The sequence below is a fragment of the Culex quinquefasciatus genome, chromosome 3 (genome assembly GCF_015732765.1).
Source record: "Culex quinquefasciatus strain JHB chromosome 3, VPISU_Cqui_1.0_pri_paternal, whole genome shotgun sequence".
NCBI classification, from domain to species: Eukaryota; Metazoa; Arthropoda; class Insecta; order Diptera; family Culicidae; genus Culex; species Culex quinquefasciatus.
The window spans coordinates 51879048-51891604 of NC_051863.1; the positions used below are offsets into that span (position 1 = coordinate 51879048).

The 12557-nt window shown below is 39.8% G+C and overlaps 1 protein-coding gene across 1 annotated transcript in view; it reads left to right on the top strand.

Moving 5' to 3' along the window:
* The first annotated feature begins 3760 nt into the window (after positions 1-3760).
* The window catches only part of LOC6046005 (D(2) dopamine receptor), a 33494-nt gene continuing 24697 nt past the window's right edge, over positions 3761-12557 (top strand). The window contains exon 1 of the mRNA XM_038264794.1: positions 3761-4571. The gene's annotated coding sequence lies outside the window, so the exon portion shown is untranslated. The remainder of the gene's footprint in view (positions 4572-12557) is intronic.

Here is a 12557-nt window from a genome sequence, read left to right on the forward strand (position 1 = left end):
AGCATCTGCAGATTGTTTGGGAAATTTACGTAAAATCAAATTTTGATCACAGGAGGCTAAATATGCAAACAAGCTAAAAACGTCAAGGAACAAAAAAAAGTCAAGACGAAGTTTATCGGGTTAGGCTTGTATTATAAGAAATTGAAAACAAAGTTCGACTGAATCCGCAAAATTTCGTTCATGGTGCCAAATAATAGACCTGCAATTTTTTTAGCTTTATGTTCTCGGACAAATAATCTGTGTTTATAGTTAAAAGTTTGATTCGAGATTCAAGCCTGCGAAAATATTCAGCGATTCCAGGTAAATTTGCTGCAGGCTGAGAAAATAGCGTGCACCGACACAAGTCACTGACTGCCCACAAAAATGAAGGTACCTTAACGGTTTTTTTGATTTTTCTAAAACCTTATTAGCTTATAGTTTGTGTTTTAATGTACAACTTTGATTCGTCGGTCAACAAGACGGCACTCAATTGTGAAATATTCGAAATCCTCAGGAAATTCCACGAGCTATAAAAGTGATTTAGATTGGAAAATAATGAAATATTGTTTTTTTGAATAAAAGTTAAATTTATTGAGAGTAAACAGTGTTCACCTTTTCACCTCCTCCTTGGCTCGCCGTTTCGGCACCAACCTTCTGTTGTGTGCCTTGATGATTATACGACATCATTCCCGCCCAAAACATTGTCGCGTGCGGATTAGGGTGACAATAATAAAAAAAAATACATCAGGGATACCCTCTGATTCGATTCCCTAGGCAAAAATAAGTATCTGTGCAAATTTTTAGCCAAATCGGTAAAGGTTAAGGGGTCGCTTTTTACCGTTGAAGTTTATATGGGGAAAATCGCAAAAATGTATGCAGAAAAACATCGTTTTAATATTTTTCTGCCAGGTGGCGCGGTTCTCGCCCAAAATTTTCCAAGAGTAAGATTCTTGTAGGAAATTTAATTTCCTACAACTTTGTCGAAGAGTGCAAAACGATCCGAGTTGATCCTGATTTTTGATGATTTTTCTAGTAAAAATTATTTTCTTAAGTACTTCTTATATACCCCTTATATTCTTTCAAGTATATAAGCCAATTTCTTTTCATCGCATTGCTAATAACTCATCAGGATCAACTCAGATTTCTTGCACCCTTCGACAAAGTTGCAGGAAATTAAATTTCCTACAAGAATCTCAAACTTGGACAATTTTGAGCGAGACCTGCGCCACCTGCTGCCAAAATCCTAAAGCGATGTTTTTCCCCATACCTTTTAGCGATTTTCCCCATATAAACATCAACGATAAAAAGCGACCCCCTAACCCTTAGCCGATTTGACTCAAAATTGGCACAGTAACTTATTATTGCCTAAAGAATCGATCCAGGGGGTATCTCTTCAGATTTCCCAAAATTTTCATTTTTTCTTGTCACCCTAGTGCGGATCGACTTTTTCTCGTCAAACAAAACGTGCCTTTGGTAAAGTTATCGCGAGTGTTTTTCTATTTCACCGATTCTCGGCTCGTCGCGGTAATCCGCTGTGCACTCTGGACAAAATTTAGTTTTACCCCACTTCCCTTTGTCGTAGAGGGCTCATATTTGGCATGAGTTCATCCAAATCGAAGCACATCGATACGACCTGTTTCACATTGGCGAAAAACTCGCTCTAGCCATAGCCAATTCCACCAAAATTCATCAATTTGTATCAAAAATCATCGCCCAAGAAGGTCAAATAATTGTCCGTACCCCTCACAGCTAAAAAAGTAGTAATCCAGCTGCGTGTAAAAGGCCTGGGTGTAAAAAAAATATTGCATTATTTTATGCAATTTTATGTGATTTTACACCCTGAAATATGTAGCCCATCAGTATGGGAAACCTACTTGACCGAAATGTCAAGCCCATATATGCGTTTATCCTTTCAGCTTTCCATCGGTCTGATGGCCGAGTGGGCAAAGGCGCCAGTCCTTACTGTTGAATCCCGTCCGTTGTAACTTTTTTTTGTGCTTGCAAAAATTGTACATGCAGCATGTAATATTAAGTGTCTATTTTGACGAAGGTGATGTGCATGCTTCTGCATGCGATTTTTCCATCGGATTTTTTGCTGTGCTAATAAAAGTACAAAATCTGATCGATTTAAGTGAATTCATTTATGAAATGTTGTTTCCGTGTCAAATACTAGTACCTCTAGCCAGTTTGTGAAGATTTTGAACTTCTGATAACTTTGTTCAGTTACACAGCAAATAAAGTAGTAATCCAGCTGCGTGTAAAAGGCCTGGGTGTAAAATAAATTTTGCATTATTTTATGAAATTCTGTGTAATATTACACCCTGAAATATGTAGCCCATCAGTATGGGAAACCTACTTGACCGAAATGTCAAGCTGATATATACGTTTATCCTTCCCATTTTCCATCGGTCTGATGGCCGAGCGGGTTAAGGCGCCAGTCCTTACTGATGGTGCTGGGTTTGATTCCCGTCGGTTGCAACTTTTTTTTTTGTGTTAACAAAAATTGTACATGCAGTGTGTAATATTAAGTGTCTTTTTTGACGAAGGTGATGTGCATGCGTTTGCATGCGATTTTACCATCGGATTTTTTGCTGTGTAGTTTATATTAAACATTGGTTTAAATTCAGTTTTTTTTAAGTAAAACTTATCAAAACATTAGTTTATAAACAACTATTTTTATAAATTGCTATTTTATGTTATAAGAGTCTCTATTGATCAAGTTTCAACAATATTTGTTCAAAATATACATTGTTTTCATCTTTTTTATTGACATTTTTCGACCAAAAATACTGTTTCGGAACAATACCGTTAAACAATCCGGATTGTCCCGCAACTGGTTTAACCCCTCGGGGGGAAATTTTGTGGTGGTCAGATAGAGTACAAAAAAACCCACCTCTTGCAATTTGAAGCATCCAATTTCGTCCACTACAGCCCGAATACGAGTCCCTAGTCTGAAATTTGAAATTCAATGACAGTGTCTTAAAGAGGACATTCTGCCGCGTCGATTGATGTATAAAACATGGTACTTTAGTCGAATTTTATGTACTTTTATATCACAAACATTTTCCGTAAGAGGGGGTACGGACAAATATTTGACTCACTGTACATGGCTAGTAGTGAGAAGTTATGTTAGTTTCGTTTTATTTGCACTTTTTTGACGATGAAAAAAATATTTTTTGGCTCGTTCTTGGTGATTGCAAATTGTTTGACTTGTGTTATTTACCACATACCTGTTCTCTTAATTGGGTGGTTTGATTTCGTCCAAGATCCGGGATTCCAAAAACTCTTTATAGAATCAACAGCCCCACCCTACAAATTGGCCGATGCACGAAGTGATTTGTTTACATTTTTTTGGTACACTCCGCAAACGTCAAACCATACAAAATTGCTGCCGGATCTTTTCCGGAAGAGATCCGGGAAAAAGATCCGGCAGCAATTTGTATTGATTTGACGTTTGCTGAGGGTGCCAAAAAGTTTGGTTATGTTCTGCTTGCAAAAGACAATAAGCGCCATTAAAAACGACATTTTGAAAAAAACACTTCAAATTGTAAACATAACAGAAACACATTAAAGAACAATTTTTGTTATCCTTACAAGTTCACACCGATCAGCACCACAGATTTCCGTTTACGAAAAGGGGTTTCCACTTTGTGCACTCACACACAGTTTTCCCAGCCACTCACTCGAATGAACTCGTCACGCGAGAGAGTGAGTGACCACCCATCGTTGTTCTGCCAGCCGGAGTCTGCCAGCTCTTGGGCAGCTCAGTTTGCAGCGCGCCTTTGTCGAGTTAACACGTGGTTTGGGTCGCGGGTCGATCTGATCTTCACTCCCGGAAGGATATTTAACACCTCGGTCTCGCGCGGAGAACACCGCGGTTGTGAGCTGTAACAGTCGGAGCATCACTTCCGGCGTGCGGGGTTTGAGTGTGTGTGGATAGTTTTACCTTCTTTTTTTTTACGTTTTGCCCGCCAAGAGTGGCGACATTTGGGTGACCAAAAGTGCACTGTGAAAAAATCTCCTGCAATTTTCGCATGGCACATTATGCAAATTTACATCACAACGGGGATTGCTGAAGAAGCACACCTGTAAATGGGAAATTTTACGTGTTAATTCGAATCAATAAGTGTAAATAAAGTGCTGCCAAGTTAATCCACGGAAAAGCTACACAACAGTTGGTGTGAAATAACAAAGTTCGTTCTTCTAGTGCTGTGTCATCAAGTGAATTGCACCATGAAATGCCATTAAATCGGATTACTACTGCTGCAGCACCATCAAACCCCTGAAAGGATCTCGTTCACTCTGGCAAAGGGAAATTTACGGTGGATTTCATTGGAAGAAGGAAAATTACGTAGTCGGGGTAGATACCGACAACCGAATCGAATGCTCTACTCGAACTGCGTTGTTTGGACACCGTTTGAAGTGGTCTCCACTACCGATGACATCCCGATCATTGCTGCTGCTGTCGTTTGAAGTGTTTCGCTGCTGGTGCACTCGATAGCCAATTGCTGGAAAGCGCTTGTTTGTTTGGTTGTTGTGATTCGGTACGATTGTGTAGGATTACTCGTGCAATGATCAGACAGCATTCGTAGGTATGTTGGACACGGCCACATTTGTAACTAGTGAAGCGCGAAAAAGTAAACATACCATTTAAGCTCGATAAACCTCGTCACTCGCCGTTCGCATCGTTAATCAGTACCCCACTAAACATCAATCATGTAAAACTCGTAAAACATGTCAATTTAAAAGTTACACATTTAATTACAAATGATTTTGGTTCTATCTTTCCACAGCCGGCTGTCTAAGATTAAACCATTTCATTTAAAATTTAACAACCGATAAACGGGAAACGTCTCATCCGCAGCATCCGATTGCTTGCCTTGAGAATAATATAGAATACCTTTCATTCAACATTTTGATTTTGTGTCGCATCATCATCTTCTGTGGTGAATCCTGACCAAATACCCTACCCTACTAACACATTTTCATGTTCCTGGCGCTCTTGGGGTGTAAGCACAGGGCAAACCAGCTGCCCTAGTAGCAACCTGCGCTAACTAACATTCCCGTCCCTTAAAATCGAGATCTACAAACTGACATGGCGGGCGCCGTTGGTGGCCAATGACTGTTACCTATTCGCAACTGATCTAGCTTTAGCAATCATGGTGCTTTATCTTTTCAGCGCATTCATACATGCTGTTGATAAGGGAAACACCACTAGAAAACATGTCTTTTTCAAATGTTCAAAATTTGAAGGGATCGTACTGCCCCTCTGTCACGAGATATAAAAATAACGGATACGTGATCAGGGACAAAAGTTACCCCTTAGGACAAAGTTTCTCGCAAATCGAAGAGGGGTCGGGGCAACTTTTCCCGATTTCGTGTGAGTTGGGAGAGAATTACCCCATTATATTTGGCAGTGCATGGCCGAATGGTTACGCTGTACGCTTTGTAAGCGGATGATTCTGGGTTCGATTTCCATCTGCTGCAACCTTCCATCGGATAGGGAGGTAAAACGTCGGTCCCGGCCTAAGTTGATGTTAGGCCGTTAAGTCATTCCAGGTGTGGGAGTCGTCTCCCTGCCATTAGTACAATCAACACACCAAAACTAGCCTGCTCCGGTGGAATCGCTGGTGGCGGTTGGACTCGCAATCCAAAGGTCGTCAGTTCGAACCCTGGGGTGGAAGGTTCCTTGGAGAGTAGAAAGAGAGGATTGGGTGCTCTATCCATTCAAGCCTTTGGACTCCTGATGGTTTGTTTTTATTATATTCCATAAAAAGACATGTCCCAAACAAACTTACACTACACAGTAAAAAAAATCATGGTAATCTGGGAAGGGGTACATCTTTTATGTCAGAAAAAATATGTAATTTTACCTCTGAAAATGTGTAATTTTGCCACTTTTTTACTGTAAAACTACTTTTTCAGTCTTAATTGAGGTAAAATGACAACATTAAAGAGGTAATATTCAACCTTCCAAGATTACACCTTCCAAATTCACACTATTTTTTACTGTGTAGAGTAACGAAAAATAGCAGAATTTTTGAAACTTTTTCTTCGGAATTCTGTGTACGCCAGCAAATCACGCGTCCAAGTCCCTTTGACACCGAATTTCCAAACCAACCATTTCAGGGTGCAAATGATTGAAAAGCACGTCTTTTTTTGCATGTTTTAAAACAGAAGGGGTCGTACCGCCCCTCCGTCACGAGATATCGAAAAATAGAGCTCGGATTCGTGATTAGGGACAAAAGTTACCCCTTAGGACAAAGTTTCACGCAAATTGAAGAGCGTTAAAACCGTGACAAAACAGTATAGGAAGCGCTCGGTTCTGTTCCAGTTCAATCTGCTCTACTAGTCCTATTTAAAGCGACTTATTGCCCAATGAGCATGGTTTCGTTTCATGTTTAACAAGCGCGCGGAGAGTTTCTCAAATTAGCAATTGTCGATACAATCGAAGCAAAAGATAAAAAAAAAATGAACCCAGTCGAGCAAGTCACTATGAAAAGGCTAACACAGTTTGAGCAAAATCATTGTGTTTGCAAGCTGAACAAAAAACGGCAATTTTCTCATTATTGAAGACTACATCGGGCAATTTCTGCAACTCAATCTAAAATCGAAGTAAAAAATCGACATTTACCAGCTGTTTGCTGGCCAGGAAGAATCGTTTTTGCATAAAGGGGATTGGTTTAAACCATTATTTATTTCATATTCCTAAAGTCAACACTACAATACAATTATTAAATTCCCTCACTGCACTACATAGCTGAATGAATTAATTTTATGATTTTGTTCAAAATTTAAATCATTATCAGATGATATTTCATGAATAAGTCGTTAGTTAGATAATTGACTACTGACTGACCTTTCAAATGAGCCTAAAACATCGAAGATCTGATAACCCTACACAGGAAAAAAAAGGATGGTAATATTCATCAGGAAATGGTGACAGATTTTGTGTCAAAAAAATGATTAATTTTACTCCAGAAAATTATGAATTTTCATCAGTTTTTGATGAATATTCATCAGGTTCACATTTTTACAAATTTTTTATGTAATATTACTCAAAAAAAGAGGTAATATTCAACTTACCAAATTTTCAATATTCAAAAATTCAACTTTTTGCCTTCCTCACCTCACTGAGGCAAGGCTATAAAATCACTCGAAAAATGAACTTCTTAAATACACCTCCTAGATATACCTTCACGTATACGTATCGACTCAGAATCAAATTCTCTACAAATGTCTGTGGGGATGTGTGTAGACATGATTTTTTTTCCACACGATTATCTCAGAACTGGCTGAACCGATTTTGGCCGGATCCGCCTTATTCTGTTCGTTTTGGGGTCCCCTAAGACCCTATTAAATTTTATTCTGTTTAGTGAAGTACTTTTAAAGTTATGCCATAAAAAAGTTTTTTTGTAGATACAAAAAAGGGTGATTTTTGCATAACCTCAAAAGCCGGATCTTTTTGCCTACGCGCGAGAGGCACTCAGCATGCATATCGCCCGGTTGCCACATTGTTTCAAATGAGAGTCTGCATATCTTCTGGAAAAAGTCTGTATTAATTATGTTGCTGAACAATTATGCCCTGACAAAGAATTACACGATTTGTTTAGTGAAATACACTCCTCATTATACCAAGGTGTTAGAATTTCCACACGGTTTTTGCACGAAAGGTTTGTGTTCAGGGTGAAATTGGGTGCGCGATGGTACTGGATAGTGCACATCTGCACGCACTCAATTTTCGCGCGGAACTGTCACAGCACTTTCTCTGCTGAACTGGCAACGCTTGATTTTGAAATGTCAAAATCAAAGATTGTTTACGTGATGCAGCTGTCGACGGCGGCTGCATCTGGCCTCGTACGCGCTGCAAAAACTGTTCAACGAGTGAAAAAAAGAGGATACACTCAAACCCCGATGGTTTGACACCAACTGTTGTCAAACGAACGGGGTCACTTTTTAGTTTGACACCCCTTTTACACGGAGTTCACAAACACTACCAAACGTGTGTTATGATAGTGTGCGTGAGCGCCGTGTGAAAAGTGACAGTTCGTCACTTTTTAGTTTGACTTTGACCAACCAACGGGGTACAAACTAAAAAAGTGTCAAACGAAAAAGTGACCAACCACCGGGGGTTGAGTGTATTGTAATTCCTGCATTCAGTCCCAGCCGGGGTACATCAACTCGCTACTGACTTCCCGACGGAAGCTGCTTTGTTCATCTATGTGCCCACAAGCCGGTGAAGATTTCGAATTGAACAGCATCATCATCCCCGCCGAGCACGAGTTCTCCCGTCCAAATTGATCATAGTCGGCGAGCGGTTACCAGCAGGTGATGCGTATTTGCCCCAATATATTCTTTTCCCTCCCAACTAAATCTTTATTTGCATCTGCTAGGTTATCCGATATGCCACTCCAATTACGACAACCCACGAATCGACCCTGTGTGCGATCTTCTCGAATCAAATTGTGGTCAACACCGTGATCTCCGGGCAAATCTCTCATGACTTGCTGAGCTGAATTTCCCGATCGTCTCCAATTCGGTGTCCGTCGAGAGGGACTCGGAGGAGCTGATCTGACTGATTTTCCTGATGTCGGTAGGATATTTCAAAATTTGTCAATAGTCGAGTATGTCTACACGAACACGGCAACGAAAGTGAGGACGTTTTCATTTCCACGTCAACCTTCCGTTTGTCGATTCAGCAACGTCAAGGTTAAATGTTAAACCAAACCACAATGTTAAGCGTGTTCCGAAAAGGCTGAAGTACTGCATCCGGAACACGCTTTCGGAGTCATTTTTTTTACAGTAAAACGCATCTGCGTCCTGTGGCCTTGATGATCGTTTGGTGGTGACGTTTAGTATTTAAGATTATTAAATAAATAAACATGACTAAAGAAGTGAAGAATAATACGAATGGAAAAAAATGATTAAATAACCGAAAAAAACTCGCAAGTTCTTTCTGCTTTCCTCACCTTACTCAAAAACGCTATACAATCTCTCGAAAAATCAACTCCTTAGTTCGATTTCCTAGACCCACCTTCACGTATACATATCGACTCAGAATCAAATTCTATCTCCGGAGTGCTGAACCGATTTGGACCGTTTTGGTCTCATTCGATCGGTCTTAGGGTCTCATAAACCCTAGTTAATATGAAGTTTAGAAAGTACTGTACTTAAAAATTTATGCTGTAAAAAAGATTTTGGTAAAATCCCGAAAGATTGTTAAAAGGGTGGCTTTTGTAAGAAAACCCATCTTTTTATATATTTTTAAAAAGTTTTTTGAAAGACCTTTTCAGTTAGAGATTGATTAAATATTTGGTTTCAATGGAATTCAATTTGATTTCGATGGAACTCTCATGTGAACCGTCGTCCCTTTAATTGCAGGGTGTATAGTGATTTTCTTAAATATAAAAAAGCTTAAATTTGCCATATTATTGTTCACAACGATAAAGCTTATTTTTCTGAGTACAATGACCCTTCGTACAATCGAAAAGGATTTACAATAAATTTTTGAATCAATTTTGAAAAATTAACTTCGCGGTTCTTCTTCACAGAAAAGGTCTTACTTGACAGCTCGTTCCAAGGGGACCATAGTTAATCTATCAAAATCATGTTGTCTTGTAAATTTTTTTTTGTATAAAAATGAAAAAAGTGATCAAAATGGTTTTTAATCGTGTTTTTTTACCGTTGTACATACACATTTACATAGGGCTTTAGGACCCTTTTGCTGGTCTGGTAAAAATTCTAGAGTTTTTTAGAAGGTCCTATAAGCTATTGTGTTTCATATGTTTATAGGTCCTTATAAAAAAAACTCTAGAACCAAATATACAATATAAATGTGAGGAAGGCACCAACCACCTTATGGTGGATTAAGTAAGGTTTTTTCTGTGTATTCAAAGTTATTAGCACTTTGGAGTTATTCTAATCTAATCTTATCTAATCAGACCCTAGCGCAGCCAATCTTTCGAAGGGATCCTGGCCTAGCACTCTTCTTTTCATTTATTAACATCTGTAGTGTGCCATTGCATTAGAATGCATTGAAACATCACAAGCGTTAAAGCGGCCAGGCCTACTGCGTAAAGCCGTATCGCAGAGATGACTCGTAATTGGGTTGAGTTTGAGCACAGAGTGTTCGAACAACAACACAATTCTGAATCGACAGGGAAGGAAGAAGCGTGGGGACACACCACCATACGCTCCGAAATTTTTGGTTGTATTCGTTGTATTTCCACGAATGCCCTGGACACTATTTGCCGTGGTGCCGATGATGATTTTTTGAATTTATGTTTACGCTTCTTTCGTGCGTGAGAGATGGAGAGCCATGTTCCGTTGCGATTTTTTCTCTTGATGAGTGTCGAAAGATTTCTGTTGATGATGATTCTTCCATCGCTGATGCGCACCATTTCTCGTCACGACCCAAACCCGACACAACTCGGTAGCTTGATCCACACTCAGCCAAAATACCTTTTACCAGCCATAAGGATACCATATAAAAATTTTCCATACATTAACCATATAGATTTCATAGGAGTACTGAATGGATAATTTTTCCATAAGCATACCTTATGAATTTAATGTAACATTTGTGTTTCGTTCATAAGAAAACCTTATAAAACTCAAATTTTGCGAAGCTAGCAGGTTTTTGTTCTTATATGGAAAACTTATGAATATTATTTTCTCTCTCTTTAAATTGTTACTGTATTCTTTTAACTAATATTTGAAAGTTTATTTCTGTTAATTTACAAAAATAATGCAATTTGTGACAAATTAGATTCAACGAGTCTCATTGCTGGTCGGGGTCGTGTCAGTGTGCAGCGACCGCTGGATGTGGAGTGTCTCACGATGGCCGAACCGTTTCGGGACGAAGTCGCAAGCGTGAACCTGATCTCTGGGGAGTTCGTCCGAGTGGAGACTGTATGGAATCTTGAGGTATATTTCGCGCGGGTAGATCGGGTACTAGTCACAGTTAAAACGCTCGTGTTCGTGGATCTGCTTGCGATGATGGACCATTGATGTGCTTCTCGAGGGCCTTTTCGTCCACACCGACAGTTGCAGAAGCGGCACTGATACTTTCGCTCCCGCACGATCGTACCGGAGCGTTTCTCCCAGCTCTTGCATCGTGATGCCGTGGTCGCGCTCTTGATGACGGACCGCCAGGTACAGCGAACAGTACTGCGCCCTAGACTGCGCCAGACAGATGCCACGTTGCATACATACGACGGTGATCTCGAGTATGTTTCCATCGTAAATGGCTCGCTGCTCGTCGATATCATACTGCTTTTCTCCAAATTGATCATGATCCTGGATCAAAAGGGTTGAAATGATTACTATTTTTTCGAAAAAAATCTGCTTTGAACCCTAAAACTTACACATGCACCGGGTTGGAAGTCGTTTGTCGCCTCTTCAAGGTAGTCTTCGTTAAAGTCGTCGTCGCTGTCCGCGACGGCGCGTCTTTTGCTGTCCAGCGTGCCCACCTTTTCCGACAGGAACTCCTTGTACTTCTCCAAGGTTTCCTCCTCGATTGTTTCCAAGAAGAACCCGACGTGATCACCATCTCCACTGCCGGCGACATATTTCCCGACCTTTATGGACTTGAGTTGGCCGCCTGCTTTTGGTCAAATCGTTGTTCGGTTTCCTGTTTAGAAAAAGTTAATTAATATCGAATCTAGCCAAATTAGACAAAAACCTCACAAATCAACGTTACCTTCAATCGTTCTTGGCGGCCACGCCGGATCCACTCTGTAGAACTCATGCCGAGATCTATCTCCGGGAGTTCCTAGTGGATGTCTCTGACGAGGCCGGTAGGTACAAAAGATGGTGATGCTGCAATTGCGCCAGCTTTATTTCAGCTTTATTTCCCAACGGGTGATCTGGTGATCAAGTTACAAACCGTGACTTTTCCGGAGCGTCGCAACTTCCACCGCACCAGCTTGTTGTTCAAACACATTCCGGTTGTCGAGCTCCGCTACGCTCCAGATGACGTACGATGCCAAAACTCCGCGCTCCCCGTCGTAAGCAAGTTCGAATCCAGACCTCCGGCTCCCAGGGGTTCGATAAAACAATATGTGAAAAAATAATTGTTAGAAAACGGAATACTTCAGCAAAAAATCAATTATTTTTAATATACTCACATTTTTTCATTTGCTGGTGGACATTGTCCCTTTGCTCTTCGTCTTCGCTATTTCCATTTTGAATGTTATATGGTTTTCTTATGACTTTTTCACATAAACAAAGTCGATGATAATCATAAATTAACCTTATGAATTCTACTCTTATGCAATCATGCTTATAAGGCAATCTTATAAATTCAAAAACAGAAGATTTCTGAGGGTGTTATATGGTGTGCCATATGTATTTTAAAAGATGTCAATAACAAAGATTTGTTCGAAGAATAACTTAAACTGTTATTATGTTGTTATTGCAATAACAAACCAATAACACAGAAGGAACCATGAAGGAATAACAAGATTTGTTATTTTGTGCGGAGAAGTGGAGCAGCATAATAACAAAAAATGTTATTGAACTGGTATGTCTCCATAACAAAAAAAGTTATTGTTTTGGTTTATTTGCCATCTGCAAAT